The following is a 14,202-nucleotide window of genomic DNA, read 5'->3' as shown; positions in this document are numbered from 1 at the left end:
GACATTCTCCATCTTTGATTTGTAGCATTGAGTAACCAACTTCATTTTGCACTCATTGCTCTCCCAATTAGTCATCCGTAGGAACTTTTCAAGTTGCTTAGAAAAACAAATTTAGTAAATAAGAACTCAAATTTGAATACTACATTCTTGGTTTTCTTCAACTTAGTTTAATGTTATCTAACAATTGTAATATGATAATCTCACACAAATTTATTTTTCTTCCCTAAACTACCATTACATATAGTATGTGTAAGAATTCAATTGGTAATGAGTTAACCCTTGAGTCATGGTCAAGTTTGTACCCTGATATCTTACTCAATAATTTTACTCCATTATCTTGAATTGTATCAACTTTCTTGTTTCTTCCATCAAATCTTGTATTTAGGTTTGTTTCAACCACCTTCCTTACATTCTTCTCATTAACAAGATTACATCCCTCATTACTCAAACATGTGATCTTCTGAATTAGATCATTGTTAATTGCTACCTACATATCACCTAACCAAAAAAATTCATCATGTACCCTACTCAGAATAATTTGAGTCCATTCATGATTATCAAACTCAATATAGAACATATACTTTACTAGGTTTAACTTGTTCATGTGTGCATACTCAGACTTCAAAGTTAGGTCATTATTAAACGTGACTCCTAAGTCCTTGTGTATATCTTCATCTCCTATACTCTCAATCTTGAAATGGATATAACTTCTTATTTATTTGATGTGAAGCACATTCTGTGGGATTTGTTAAAATGTGCCCAAAGGATCATCCACAAGAGAAACAAATGGGTTTTTCTTGAATACATATCTTGGTCTATCATTAATATCATAAACTAACTATCTATACATTGTATCTTAACTTTATGCACTAAAAACTTAATTAGAGCTCCACAGAATACCTTAAAATCACATTTAGGGCTTCTTCAACTTTGTGCTTTAAGAACTTTTCTTTGCATTTCAATTCATTGACAAATCACTCTTTAGTTAACTCAAGACACTTCACATGAACAAATGGTACTCACAATCTTGTTCATGGTCCTTAAATCATTTCAAATCACACTACACATTAAATGTGCATTTACCACAAATTCAAAAATTGCCTTTGTTTACCAGTAACTTGATTTTCTTTCTCAAATCTTCCTAAATCATATCTTTTCTTTTGCACTTGACCATAGCTTCCTTTCTATGTATTCTATCTTCTATTAACTATGCAACTTCTAATCCTTTCTCTATCATCATTTTTGAGCAACTGACACTCTATCTCTACTTTAGCTACTCAATTTAGATAGGGTGAGTTGTAAACAATTACTAACTTCAATGTCTCATTAGGTGCATCGAAATATTGTTCCTTCAAAATTGTATAAGAGCTTTCTATATCCTTAGCTTTCACAAATGCTTCTTTGTATTGATGAACATGTTCTTTGATTGCCCCCTAACTATTATCACTACTATATCCATTCCTTTTGTCATTTCTATTCATGTTCCTTCTATTCTTAGGATTCCTATTGAAATTCCTTCTGTCCATTCTACAATATCTCATTGTGTGTCCAAAGTTATTACATAATGGACATACAGGTGCATTCCTTCTATTATTGGTTCGATTCTAACTATTAGGTACTCTACAATTCCTTGCAATGTGTCTAGGTTTGTTACATTTGTAACATACAAACAGGTTCTTTTCTTGATCGGATCTTCCTCCATCAATAGATCTTCTTTGTGATCTCCCTCTTTCATTACTTGTAAAGTTAGTGTTCCTAAATGCTCTACTATTTGCATTATTACCATCAAACCTAGGTTTCTTACAATCTATTTTTTTATGTTGATAACCATGACAATTATAACAATAAAAATTAGTAATAGGTTTAAAAGACTTACCTGCACAATCTCTTTTCATATAACCAAATCTACCTCTGAAATCATGTCTTACTTCCTTGGGCAGTTCATCTTGCTTAGGTTTATCAACTTGCTCTGTTTTCTTAGGTCCATCATGTTTTTCTAACAAATCAAATAATTCAATCTCTTTTGATACTTTAGTTGTTGTGCTTGATTCTACCTTACCTGGGTCAAATTCTTTAGGGGATTCAACAATTAGATTTGGTTCTCTTTTGATTTCAACTTTCTTGGCTGATTTCTCACCAATAAGATATCCAAGTCCTATCATATCATAAGAAGGTCTATGGTGAAATAGTTTTTCATCAATCTTCTCACTACTAGAATAAATTTTCTCTTATTGTTGCTTGGCTTTTGTCGATTCTCCTTTTACAATGATATTGTACATTTCTAATTATACATGCTCAATCTTAATAGAATCTAATTCATATGTAACTTGACTGAACTGGGATCTAAGGTCTGCATTCTGAGATTTTAGATTAGGTTCACTCTTACTACCGTCTTACCATCTTACACACTTTGAAAAAAGAAGTTTTGATTTTAGATTACTTTTCAATCATTTCTAGGGGGAGCACACAAATATTTCACATTTTTGGATGTGTCAAATTACAAAATTCATTGAAAAAATACACATTATAAAACTACCCAAAAAAATTGGGATAAACTACATGGTGTTAGGTAACTTTTGACTAGAGTGATTATAGAATTTCAAAAAAATGTTTAAAATTAAATACGGGGGCCACACTTTGCACTATGTTAGGTTTTTTCCAAAAAAATAGTACCACTTTCTATGGGCCCCTTTTTTAAAGACCTAAAACTAAACCATTTTTAAAAAAATAGTAGTTTAGAAACTAGATTCAAAGGACTAATACTTTTTTTTTTTTTGTCATATCTTTAAATTTTGAGCATAATTATCTTCAAATTATTGTTGAAGTTCATAAATCGCTGAATTCAGAAAGAAAAAAAGTGGCCAGTTACACCCCCTCCCTTTTGGCACCACAACTTAGTGCACTTACCCTGATGAATGATGTGCATAGACTATTCACTAATTCTTTTGTAGTTGTTTATTTGGATGATATACTCATTTTTACCAAGACCTAGTGTGAGCATTTGCAACATGTTGAACAAGTTCTTTTGACTCTGCAAAAACATTAACTCTATGCTAACATACAAAAGTGTTATTTTGGTATGCAAAGCATCCAATACTTAGGGAATGTCATTGATATAGAGGGTGTTCATGTGGATCCTAAAAATATACAAATAATTAGATATTCTCCACCTCTTACAATTTTTACAGAACTTTGCAATTTCTTGGGTCTAGCTAACTTCTATCGAAGATTTGTATTTGGTTCTTTACATTTATCATGGCATCATAATTAATCACTCAGGGGTGGAGCACAAGAAAGATTTCAATGGATAGAGGAAATAAACAATCATTTGAGGAAATAAAACTAAAATTATGCTCAATTCTTGTATCGGTCCTTCCAAACTTGTAACAATCGTTCAAAATATGCTCTTGGTATTGTACTCATGCAACACAGGTGCCCTCTTGCATATCATAATGAAGTATTTTTGTATGCAGTATGAAGGTACCTGACCTTTGACAAGGAGATGTATGCATATTGCTCATGCCTGCAAATAGTGGAAGCATTATATCTTTAGAAAGGAAATGGTGATACACATAGATCATAACCATCTTCACTTCTAGAAAACACAAGGGAAGTTGCATAACGATAGGCATAAAAGGTGGTTAGCTTATTTACAAAAATTTCACCTCAACATTTTTCATCAAAAGGGAAGCAGTAATTTAAAATTGCAAAAAAATTTAGTAGGCCTCCACTCATAGGTTTGACAATAAATAGTGTTGGATTCATTTGGCCATAAAATAAAAACTTGGGCTCAACTATATGGTAATGATCCTATTTTTTGTGACATTTACAATAAATTTTTAGAAGGTAAGCATGTTCCTAATTTTTATATACATGATGGGATACTTTTTCATATTGGTCACATATGTGTCCCTAGTGAAGAAATGAAGAAAGTGTTATGGGAAGTATACTAAAGCTAGGTGGTAGGACATTTTGGTATTGGTAAGACTATTGCCAATTCTCTAAAAGTTTTTGTATTGGCCAAAAATAAAAAAGGATATCATTTTATATAAAAAATCTTGTCTAACATGTGCAATTATAAAGCCTTCAAATTGTAAATTGGGCATCTACCTACCATTACCTATCCTTGATAAACCAAGACATTCTATTCCAATGGATTTTATGTCTAAACTTCCAACTAGCAAAAGGGGAAATGATTGTATATATGTGGTGGTAGATAGATTTTCTAAATGGATATCATGATGGGTTGTAAAAAAATGATTTCACAAGAGGAGACTAACAAGCTATTTTTTGAATATGTTTGGGTTCATTTTGGGTTCCCAAAAACATTGCTTCTGACAAGGATCATTTTTATCCATTTCTTGGTCATCACTTTGGGCTAGAATGGACATAAATTTGACAAAGCCTACAACATTCCATCCTCGGATAGATGACCAAATAGAGGTAGTAAATTGAATGATTATTCATATCCTTCAAATGTATCACTCCAAACACCCAAGTACATAGGATGAGAGCTTGCCTTATGTGAAACATAGCTACAAATGTGCACACCATACTACTACATGGCACTACCCATTTGATTTTTGTCTTAGGTATCAACCAATCACACCTATAGATGTAGCACCAACTATCTTATACTCTAGTAGTCCACTAAATACTAAAAAGGAGGCAGATAAAGAAGAAAAAATATTGAAAATATCAAACAATTACAGTAGCAAGTTCATGATATTTTAGATCAGAGTAGTGAGAAGTATAAGGATAGACATGATTAGAATAAAACTCCCCATCATTTCCAAATTGGTGACAAGGTGTGGCTACATCTTCAAAAGGAATGCCTTTAAGGACTTAATAGAAAGCTTCGTCCTATTCATTGTGGACCATATACCATTAAAAAACAAGTTGGTGAAAATTCTTTTGAGCTTGATTTGCCACGGTTTTTGGGGTTACATCCAATTTTTAATGTGGAATTTTTGTGGCCTTATTTTCATCCATCATTAGACATCTATCAAGTTGTTGAACATATTCATGCTGCATACTTTCAAATCCATATAATTCTACTCCATTATAGTGTGACCATGTCACTAAAGTCATGCTAAATGCTTTGAGAAATTAGAAAATTCCTCCATATCCACTGAAAAAAAAATTAAAAATTAAAAAATTATATATATTTAAAAAAAAATTCTAGATCTTAGTAAATGGCTTTTTTGGATGTCTTTTGCTCAAAATTTGAAGTTGAGACTTTTGTCAGTCCCTAAAATTGGATATCCAATGATTTCATGTTTTAAGGATTAAAACTAGATTTTTAGATATTCTTTCGAATGGTGCAAAATGGTTTTGAATTTTGGGCTCCGAGTCAAAAGTTACGGCCCCAACAAGTTGGGGTAAATAAATACCTAGTATTTGAATATTTTTAGATATATATTGTTGTTTTATTATATCCACATATACATTTTGAATTCATGGTTGTAGTGAAATTTGATGTTCCATAATTATATATATTGTCACATTTTCAAATAATAAGAAGGATTTTGTTTTTCATACAACTCTTTCAAGTTTTTGTAAGTTTTTTTCCAAAAAAAAAGAAGATTGATAGCACAGGTATTTGATTCACACCAGATATTGTTGTTTTAGCCCATTTCATAAATTAGATAGTATAAACAATTTCATCTTTCCTTCTAACCAACTAAGCTAAAAGGTTCTCTCTCCCTCGATAGATCATTTTCCTATTTAGGAGTTGCTAAATAGGATTGTTAAATCAAATCCAAAGGCTTGAGGTTATTAATTGATGAATTGTAGAAAGCTGTTGAATTTTACTTGTGTTATTTTGTTGAATTACAGTGTTGGGATTGTTAGGATATGAAGCCCAAAGGTCACTAACTGTTCATTCCCCCTATTGACTCTTCAAATTCGTAGAGTTCTATATAATGGTTGTGTGCAACCCATGTAATACATCCATTTACTCATAATAAAGTAATCCCTTCTCAAGTATGGATGTAGGAAAGTTTTGTCAAACCACGATAAATCTTGTGTTTGTGTATTTATCTTCTTTGTTCTATTTCTTTGCTTGATTTAATATTTACAATTGGTATTAAAGCTAGCTTGGATTGAGAAAAGATGGCAGAAGAAGATGATGATGCTAATTTTATTATTGAATAATTTCTTGAAAATTTGGATTGGAGTGAAGAGGAGGATGCTGAATTAAGTGAGGATGAAGATGAGGAAGCTAAGGTTTACTTGAAAAAGGACCCCTTTCTTGCACAAATATATGACTTGCTCATAGAGAAGTTTTCGCTTTGTAAAAATAAACCACAAGAGGATTTTGGGTGCCTAGTAATTGAAGATCTAAGGAGCACAGGGATTATAGAGCTCAAGGAGGCTAGAGAGAGCCAGGAGCTCAAGGTTGTGCATGATCCAGATGCCTTTGGCATGTTAGAGAATAAGGACTTTGATGATTTATTATTGTAGATTGCAGTGGTAGAAGCAGAATGGAATGTATTAACTATAGTTTTCTCTATGCAAGAATGTAAAGGAGCATACAAAAAGTTTGTTGAATAAGAAGACAAATGGATAGCTAAAGAAGGAGAAGACATAACTAGCATTGATCTTTGCTTTAGTAAAGAAAATATACAAAATGGTTTAATACCCACGAACTTGGGTGGCTCAAGAGGAAGTTACAGGAGGAGGCAATTAATCAACACCTATGTTTATGATTTGGGGAATTCAATTTCCTTAATCAATATGTTTGCTAATTCTATTGATGGATGAGTTCCAACAACCTTCATATTTTTCACTTGCTGCTCAACAAGGAATGGAATTGGAGTGGTGCATAAGAATGATGCAAATTATGTGAGCTGTAGGCTGCATTACAGAGAAGATATTTATAATTCTGATGTAACTTGGAGAAGACTCATCTGTAGTGTGTTGGAACAAGGTTTGGCAACATTGAGGTCTTCTCTAGGCCTTATCTTTTTCTAAGGTGTAGAATAGGAAGTAGGAGATTCAATGATGCATGGTTGTGCCAGTTGCACTTCACGGGGGAGATTGTCGGGATATGAAGTCCAATAGTCATGACTATTCCTTCTCCTCTTGTCTCTTCGTATTCGATGAGCTTTCTATAAATGACTTGTGCAATCATGTATTGTAGGATATCAAATTTTTCATTAATATAATTGTTCCTTACTTTGAGTGTGGATGTAGGCAAAGTTTTTCTGAACCACAATAAATAGTTGTGTCATTATATTTTGTCTTCTTCGTTGATTGATTTAATCAGCTCATTTAATAATTTATAGGGATTTTGCTGATTTTGTTGTGTTTGAATTTATAGTTTAAGATGTCACGGCCCTCTTCTTCCTTATCTAATCAAAAACTATTTTTATATTGAATATAAATATTTTACAACTCACATGAGGACACCACCCATATTAAATAGAAATCCCTTAGAAAATGGCTTCTCTATAATTTTTATTGCTCAACTGAACTAATCAAGTAACCAAAAAAGCTAAAAGATATCAACTATTAGTGCATATGTGAATGGCTATTAGTACATGTGTTATCACGACCATCATTTTTTAGGACTTTTTATGAACAATGATGAGAAGGACCTAACAACCACTAGAACATGTGCATGAATTTATGTAGTTAGAGAAGTTTGGTAAATATTTGTTGTGAGGAAGCATTTTGGATTGATTTTTGTGAACAAAATGGTTTGTTGGTCCAAACCCTAGCTCACCAACTAGTAGAAAATCTATAGTCAAAAATTTGGACACCTCTTATCTCTTGGTCATGGCTAAGGATAATGACAAATCGATGCACCTCAAGGAAAAGGCTAGAAAAACAGCTGGAGATCCTTCTAAAGGTGGGGCTTTCTCATCAATTCAGGGGGACAATGTAAACTCCATCAACATTAATAGGGAAAGTAATGGTATGAGTAATAGGGAGGTCTCTATTATTACAGGAAGTAACAAGGAAAAGGGGCAGGGTAAAGACACCAGCATGTTGGAAGATCTAATGGATGTAGGTGAAACCCACCAAGACGAAGGTGACAAAACTATGGAGAGCTGACAAATGAAGGTAAAACCCTAGAATATGTACTTCTTGATGATGTGCTCAAATCTATTGAAGATAGCTAGTATAGATCTGTGATTCTGTTCTTTCTAAAGGGCATTCCTGCTAAAAAGTGATTTCCTTAAATGGACAAAATTAAACTAGGAAAGCAAAGGGTGGGAAATTGAAGCCTTGAGAGGGCTGGGTAAGGGTTACATTTCTTGTAAATTCAAATATGTTGATGCTACTCAAGCAGTTCTTCAATATGGGACATGGGTATTATGTGGACAAATTTGTTATTTACAAGCTTGGACATTAGATTTTCATCCCAAAGGCCATTCTAGATCAAAATACCCAATGTGGATTGAGTTACCATTTCTTAATCTAGCCTTCAGACCTTTTTTGAAAAATATAGTGGAACAACTTGGGAGAGTTATCTGGTGCAAAAATAATGCTGATAAGTTTTCTAGCCTAAGAGTACATCCAAGGGCTTGTGTTGAGATAGACTTGAATAACCAGTTGCCAAAAAATATCAAGCTAGTTGGGCCATGCTTTGAGTTTTCTTATCCAATAATCTACCTTAATAAACCCAATACCTATTTTTTCTATAGATAGGAGGGACACTTGATAAGAGACTACCCATCCCGTAAGAGTAGAGTTAGTCTCTCTAAGGCCATAGCTCCAACCTCAAACCCTGAGTTACAATCTTCTCAACCTTTGGTAAGGTCAAATATAACTGCCCAGTTAAATCAATCCAATCAATCTACTAGTGAATCAGAGATCCTAAATGACAATGTTACATTACCTACCTATAAAGAGGCCATAATGACAAATAGCTGGAGGATGATTAGGAAAATAAAAGACCGTCCTTAGTCTATTGTTACACCTAATACGAGGTCTTCACCTTTTCATAATCATTCTTCATCATCAACCAGAGCCAATGTGAAGAATAAGGAAACAACCCTGTCTAGTCCTTCCACAAGGCATAGATCTCCTTCTCCTTCAAAGATAACCAATTTTGTTCAATCTAGGAGACATCGATCAAGGTCACCCAGTCCTAATATTAAGGATCAGGAGTATTCTGAGAAGTCTATTGTGCATGCAAACCATTTTGATGTGTTGCCATAGGAGGATGATTCTTCCACCTCAGTCTAACTATGAATTTTAAAACTATGGCTTGGAATGTTAGAGGGTTATCCCTCCCACACCGCAAATTTGAGGTTAAGAAAATCATTGTTAAATGGAAGCTTGATGTTATATTCTTAGAAGAGGTCAAGTTAAGTGGCCCCCGTCTTGCAACTTCATTACTCAATGTTTGGAGAGAGGGAATTTTCTTCTATACATTGCATAGTGAAGGTGGTGTGGGGGGCAGTCTTGGGGCTAGCTTCTTGGATCAATAGGTTTTTCATTAATAGAGGGGAGGAGCCTGCACATAAATGTGTGTGGGTCCTCTCTTTTATCAATGGCCAACCTATTGGTTTTTGTTTGATTTATGCCCCTAATAGTGCTAAAGAAAGATGTGACTTATGGGATTGGTTGTCTAATAATTTACCTCAGGCTGATTGGATTTTTGGAGGTGATTTTAATATGGTTGAACATCACTCAAATTGTAGTTGGTCCAACTGTGTAAAACTTAGCAATGATGAGTTTGATAAATAGCTTTTTTGTCACAACACTATTGGGGTCATAAATCCAATCAGTAAAAAATACTCCAGTCATCATCAAAATTGGTTTACTTGGACTAACTGTAAGATTGGAGTTGAACAGAAACTTAGTAGATTAGATAGATTTTACATCTCCCCAAACTTGTAACTTGTTGAAGGTCACATGGGTAACTTGGTTACTGTACATTATTCTACCACACTTTCAGATCACTTTCCTATTGTTTCCATCATTACTAAGGGGAATTTGAAAGTGGTTGAATCACAACTACCATTTAAACTTAACACCTCCCATCTAAAGATTTCATCCTATGTTGATGCCTTGGTTGGGTTGTGGAACTCTTTTCCCAAGCCGAAAGGAAAGTCTTATAGAGTGTGGTGGCATTTAGATATCTCTAAATGTGTTGAGTTTCTATGTGCATTTGGCAGAAGATTAGCATGGCAGCGAAAAAGGAAAGAGAAATCTCTACAGGGAAAACTTGAACTACAACGAAAATTGTTGAATTCTAATCCAAGCAATATAGTTATCCAATCTTCCATAGCTTCCATTGAAACTCAACTTCATAAGCTTGACTATTATAGAGGGCAAGGAGCAAAAATTAGAGCTAGATTACACTAGTTTAAAGAAGGCAATATAGGTTCTAAATACTTCTTTCAATATTTAAATTATAAGCATAAAAAGGAATTCATTGGGCCTATATTTGATGAAGGTGGTCAAGTTCATTCTCATCCAGTAGACATCGAAAAAGTATTTTAGAGTTTTTATGAAAAACTTTTCAGGAAAGAGAAACATATGTGGGATGTGCATTTGGTCTTAGAAGATATCCTTGAAGATGTTATCTCAAGGAAGGTGGACCTAGATTATGGTCATTATATTGATCGCAACCTTTCTATTGAGGACTTAGAACATGTTTTTTTTCAATGGCTCATAACAAGAGTCTTGGGATTGATGGATTATCAATTGAGTTCTATCAAACCTTATGGGAGCATATTAAAGAAGACTTCTATTATGTGTACCTTGAAGCTATCAAAGAAGGATCCTTGGGTCCAGAGATTAATAGAGGTTTGATTAAGCTTTTGCCTCAAGGGAAAAATACAGACTTCATATCCGGTTGGCACCCCATCACATTGTTGAATACGTCTTACAAAATTATTGCAAAAGCTTTGGCAACTAGGATTAAACCAGTGACCCAAATGATAGTTCGACCTGAACAAACAAGGTTTCTTGGTGGTAGATTCATTTTGGATAATCTTATGTTAGCATGAGAAGCATGTGAATGGGCTCGACAATCAGGACAAAATGCATTTTTAGTAAAGTTGGACTTTGATAAAGCTTATGATAGAATGTGGTGAGCCTTTATTATAAGGATGTTGTAGTTGTTGGGGTTTGGGCCCAATATTTGTAGGCATGTTAAGATGTTATTTAGCAATGCTAATGCTCAATTAAGGGTCAATAATTCATTGTCTGAGCCATTTCCTTTACAACACTCTATAAGGCAAGGATGTCCATTGTCTCTGTTCTTGTATGTTTTAGCTGTCGATGCTCTCGGATATCTTTTGCATAAATACAACCAAATGGGTCTTATTAAGGGCATATCTATTCCCAATAATTCAGTGGTAATCAATTCTCATTTTTATGATGATAGCCTATTGTTTATTCAAAACTCTGAATCTGAAATTGAACATGTGATAGAGGTGTTGGACCTGTATTGTTTTGTGTCAGGCTCTCAACTTGCACATCACAAAATAGAGTTCTTGATGATTTAGTATGATCCTATACCTCCTTGGATTCCTAATCAATGGAAGATTATTAAACATGGACAAATTACATGTTATCTCAGTATTCCCTTTGGTTTGGGGGTCACTCTTCATGACATGTGGAGTTGGTTTCTTACTAAATTGAAAAAAAAACTCTTTAATTGTGGCAACAAATATCTTTCCTTAGCTGGGAAAATACAGGTGATTAATCGAATCTTTTTAGCTTCACACGTGTATTATTCTTCTTGCTGGATGCCATCTAAAAAATGTTATGATGATCTTACTAAGCTTATCCACCAATTCTTATGGGCTAAGTGGGATGGCAAGGCAGACTTTAGGGCTGCCTCATGGCTTTATTGTATTCAACCTAAACAAAGAGGTGGATTGGGACTACTAGATCCTAAGATGCAGGGGGTTTGTTTATTTGCCAAATGGATAGTTAGAGTTGTTTCAGGTGATGAACCATGGAAGATCCTGGTACATAACAAAATTTCTCTTGCTGATATGAATAAGAGGTGGCATTCTATGGGTTGGTTGGATAAAATTCTACTTGCTCCTTTTTTTTGTATCAGAGGTTCTCCGCCTTTGTAATCCATTTCGTAGGCCTAGCAGCTAGTCTATAGTTGTTTGGAATGGAGAAAAAGCTCCTTACAACATGGTTTTAGCTTTGCTAGTTCCTCAATTTGGTGGAGTAGGCTTGTTTAATACCATGGACAAACCTTAACTGTATGTTTCCCTAAACAAGCCTGATATCTTTTCAGCAAAGGTATTAAACATTTTAGTGATATTTGGGACTTTAATACTCTTGGCTGGGCTGATTGGACAGATATCAAGGTCTGCTATGGTTTACTTAACAGGTTTGAAGGATTTTTAATTTTCATCAGGTCACTAGTGCCCCAAGATCTCCTAATAAAGATGTGTACTCCCTTGCAATGTAACGTTCTCAAAGATTGGTGGTGGCTAGAGAAATTTATGTTTTGCAACTTCCCCTTAAAAAAAATCTACCTTCAAATTCTCCTAGCCTTAAAATTGAACCCTCGACTTAACAATAAGTGGAACTGTAGGTTTTCAGAGAAGACATGGATCAATTTAAGTTCTCAAATTTGAAAATCCAAAGCGGAGGTAAATGCTCAGATTTTGTCATGGAAAGTTTTACATCAGAAATTACCAGTTGGTGACAAATTAAGATTCTTGTCCGTGAAAGCCAATTCTTGCCCTTTTTGTCATCAACCTGAAAATTTGAAACATATCTTTTGGAGCTGTCCTAGAGTAAGAAGAAATGGAATGTTATATTTCAGCATTTTCTTATTATTTTTTATCATACTTTGAAATGGAAGGAGGCAATCTTTAGGATCGGTTTTCATAAGAACATAGTTTTAGATTCTATGCAGCAATGCATTTTGTTACATATACGGAAAAGTAGATGTCGAGCACTTTTTATTAATCATTGTTTGCATCAGGAAATAGATATTCTAGTGTTTTACTTAAACGTGTTGTTTGAACTAGTTTATCTATGTTCACAGCTAAAGATTAAGTGTAAAGATGGAGCACGATATCAGAGATAGCTAGATGAGATTAAATATCAATTTTTGCAGCTACAGGAAGGTGAAATAAAATGTTCCAGGCAGCTTCAACAATTTCTTAGTTTCAAAGTCTAATTGTTCCTTTATGTGACAACTTGGCTGATTATTTGTCTCAGTAAGTTTGTTGTTCAAGAGTTATGTTGGTAAGTTTGTTGTTCAAGAGTTATGTTGGTTCGACATGTTTTGTCCTAGAGATTCATAACTGTAACTATTTATTTGTAATTCTTTCAGCGTTCTTCAATTAAAAAAAAATTTTAAAAATAACCACTAGAACATGGATGACTATTGAACCAGCTTAATATCAGACACTCTCCCTTAATAGAACCTATCGTTATTTAAAATAATAAAACTGAGATTTTCCTTGAATATTAGAAATTTACAACTAAAACGAGCAGCACCATGCATATCAGATAAATATGAAAAGAAGTATAGAAACTATTTCATCTCTCCTTTTTATTGCTCACCAACCACTCAATATATGCGTTTGCTACCTGCCCGGATGGGATCATGTGCTACCTGCGACAGTGCCCTTGGGATCTACCTGTCACTAGCTGGACATTTTGAGATCATCATTTTAAAACAAATCATTTAGGTTACCGATCAAGATGAGGTGTACCATAATGCCCATTATTGTCAAATTTATACATATTCAATACTGTCCCCACATGGCAAACCTTATTTGACCTGCCAAGCACAAGTGTTCAAAACAGTGTTTTCTATTTAATACTCACCACATATCAACGCTGTGACCGTAGATAGATCTGGGGCTATATCATTTGCAATTAGAATACCATAGGAGTACCCATTTTCTTCTTCTTTTCCTTCTCTAATGGCTGAATCTGTGAGGAGAAAACCCGTTTCTTCTTCTTCTTCTCTAATGGCAGAGAAGAATGAATCTGCCATGAGAAATCCTATCCCTTCTTCAATGATGAATGAATCTTCTTGGAGAAAACCAATTTCTTCTTCTTCTACTTTGCTGGATGGATCCACCAGGAGAGTCGAACAAGGGTTGGTGAAAACATCTCATGAGAATTTGAAGGCTCCAAGACCTAATTTGGTTCCTACAACAGCTCCTACGATTGATGACTTCAAACATCAGATATCAGGGAAAAATCATCAGTATCTAAAGAAGGCAATCATTGAGATGGATGTTGATC

At 34.2% G+C, this 14,202-nt stretch overlaps 1 pseudogene; it reads right to left on the bottom strand.

Annotated features, from left to right (window-relative positions):
• Positions 1-13,948, bottom strand: part of LOC149577535 (chitinase 2 pseudogene) — a 62,941-nt pseudogene extending 48,993 nt beyond the window's left edge.
• Positions 13,949-14,202: the final 254 nt, after the last annotated feature.

Source organism: Cupressus sempervirens, chromosome 1 (genome assembly GCF_028749045.1).
Source record: "Cupressus sempervirens isolate cs-2001-9-10 chromosome 1, ASM2874904v1, whole genome shotgun sequence".
NCBI classification, from domain to species: Eukaryota; Viridiplantae; Streptophyta; class Pinopsida; order Cupressales; family Cupressaceae; genus Cupressus; species Cupressus sempervirens.
The sequence above is the reverse complement of the archived record's forward strand: the minus strand, read 5'-3'. Positions and strand labels throughout refer to the sequence as shown.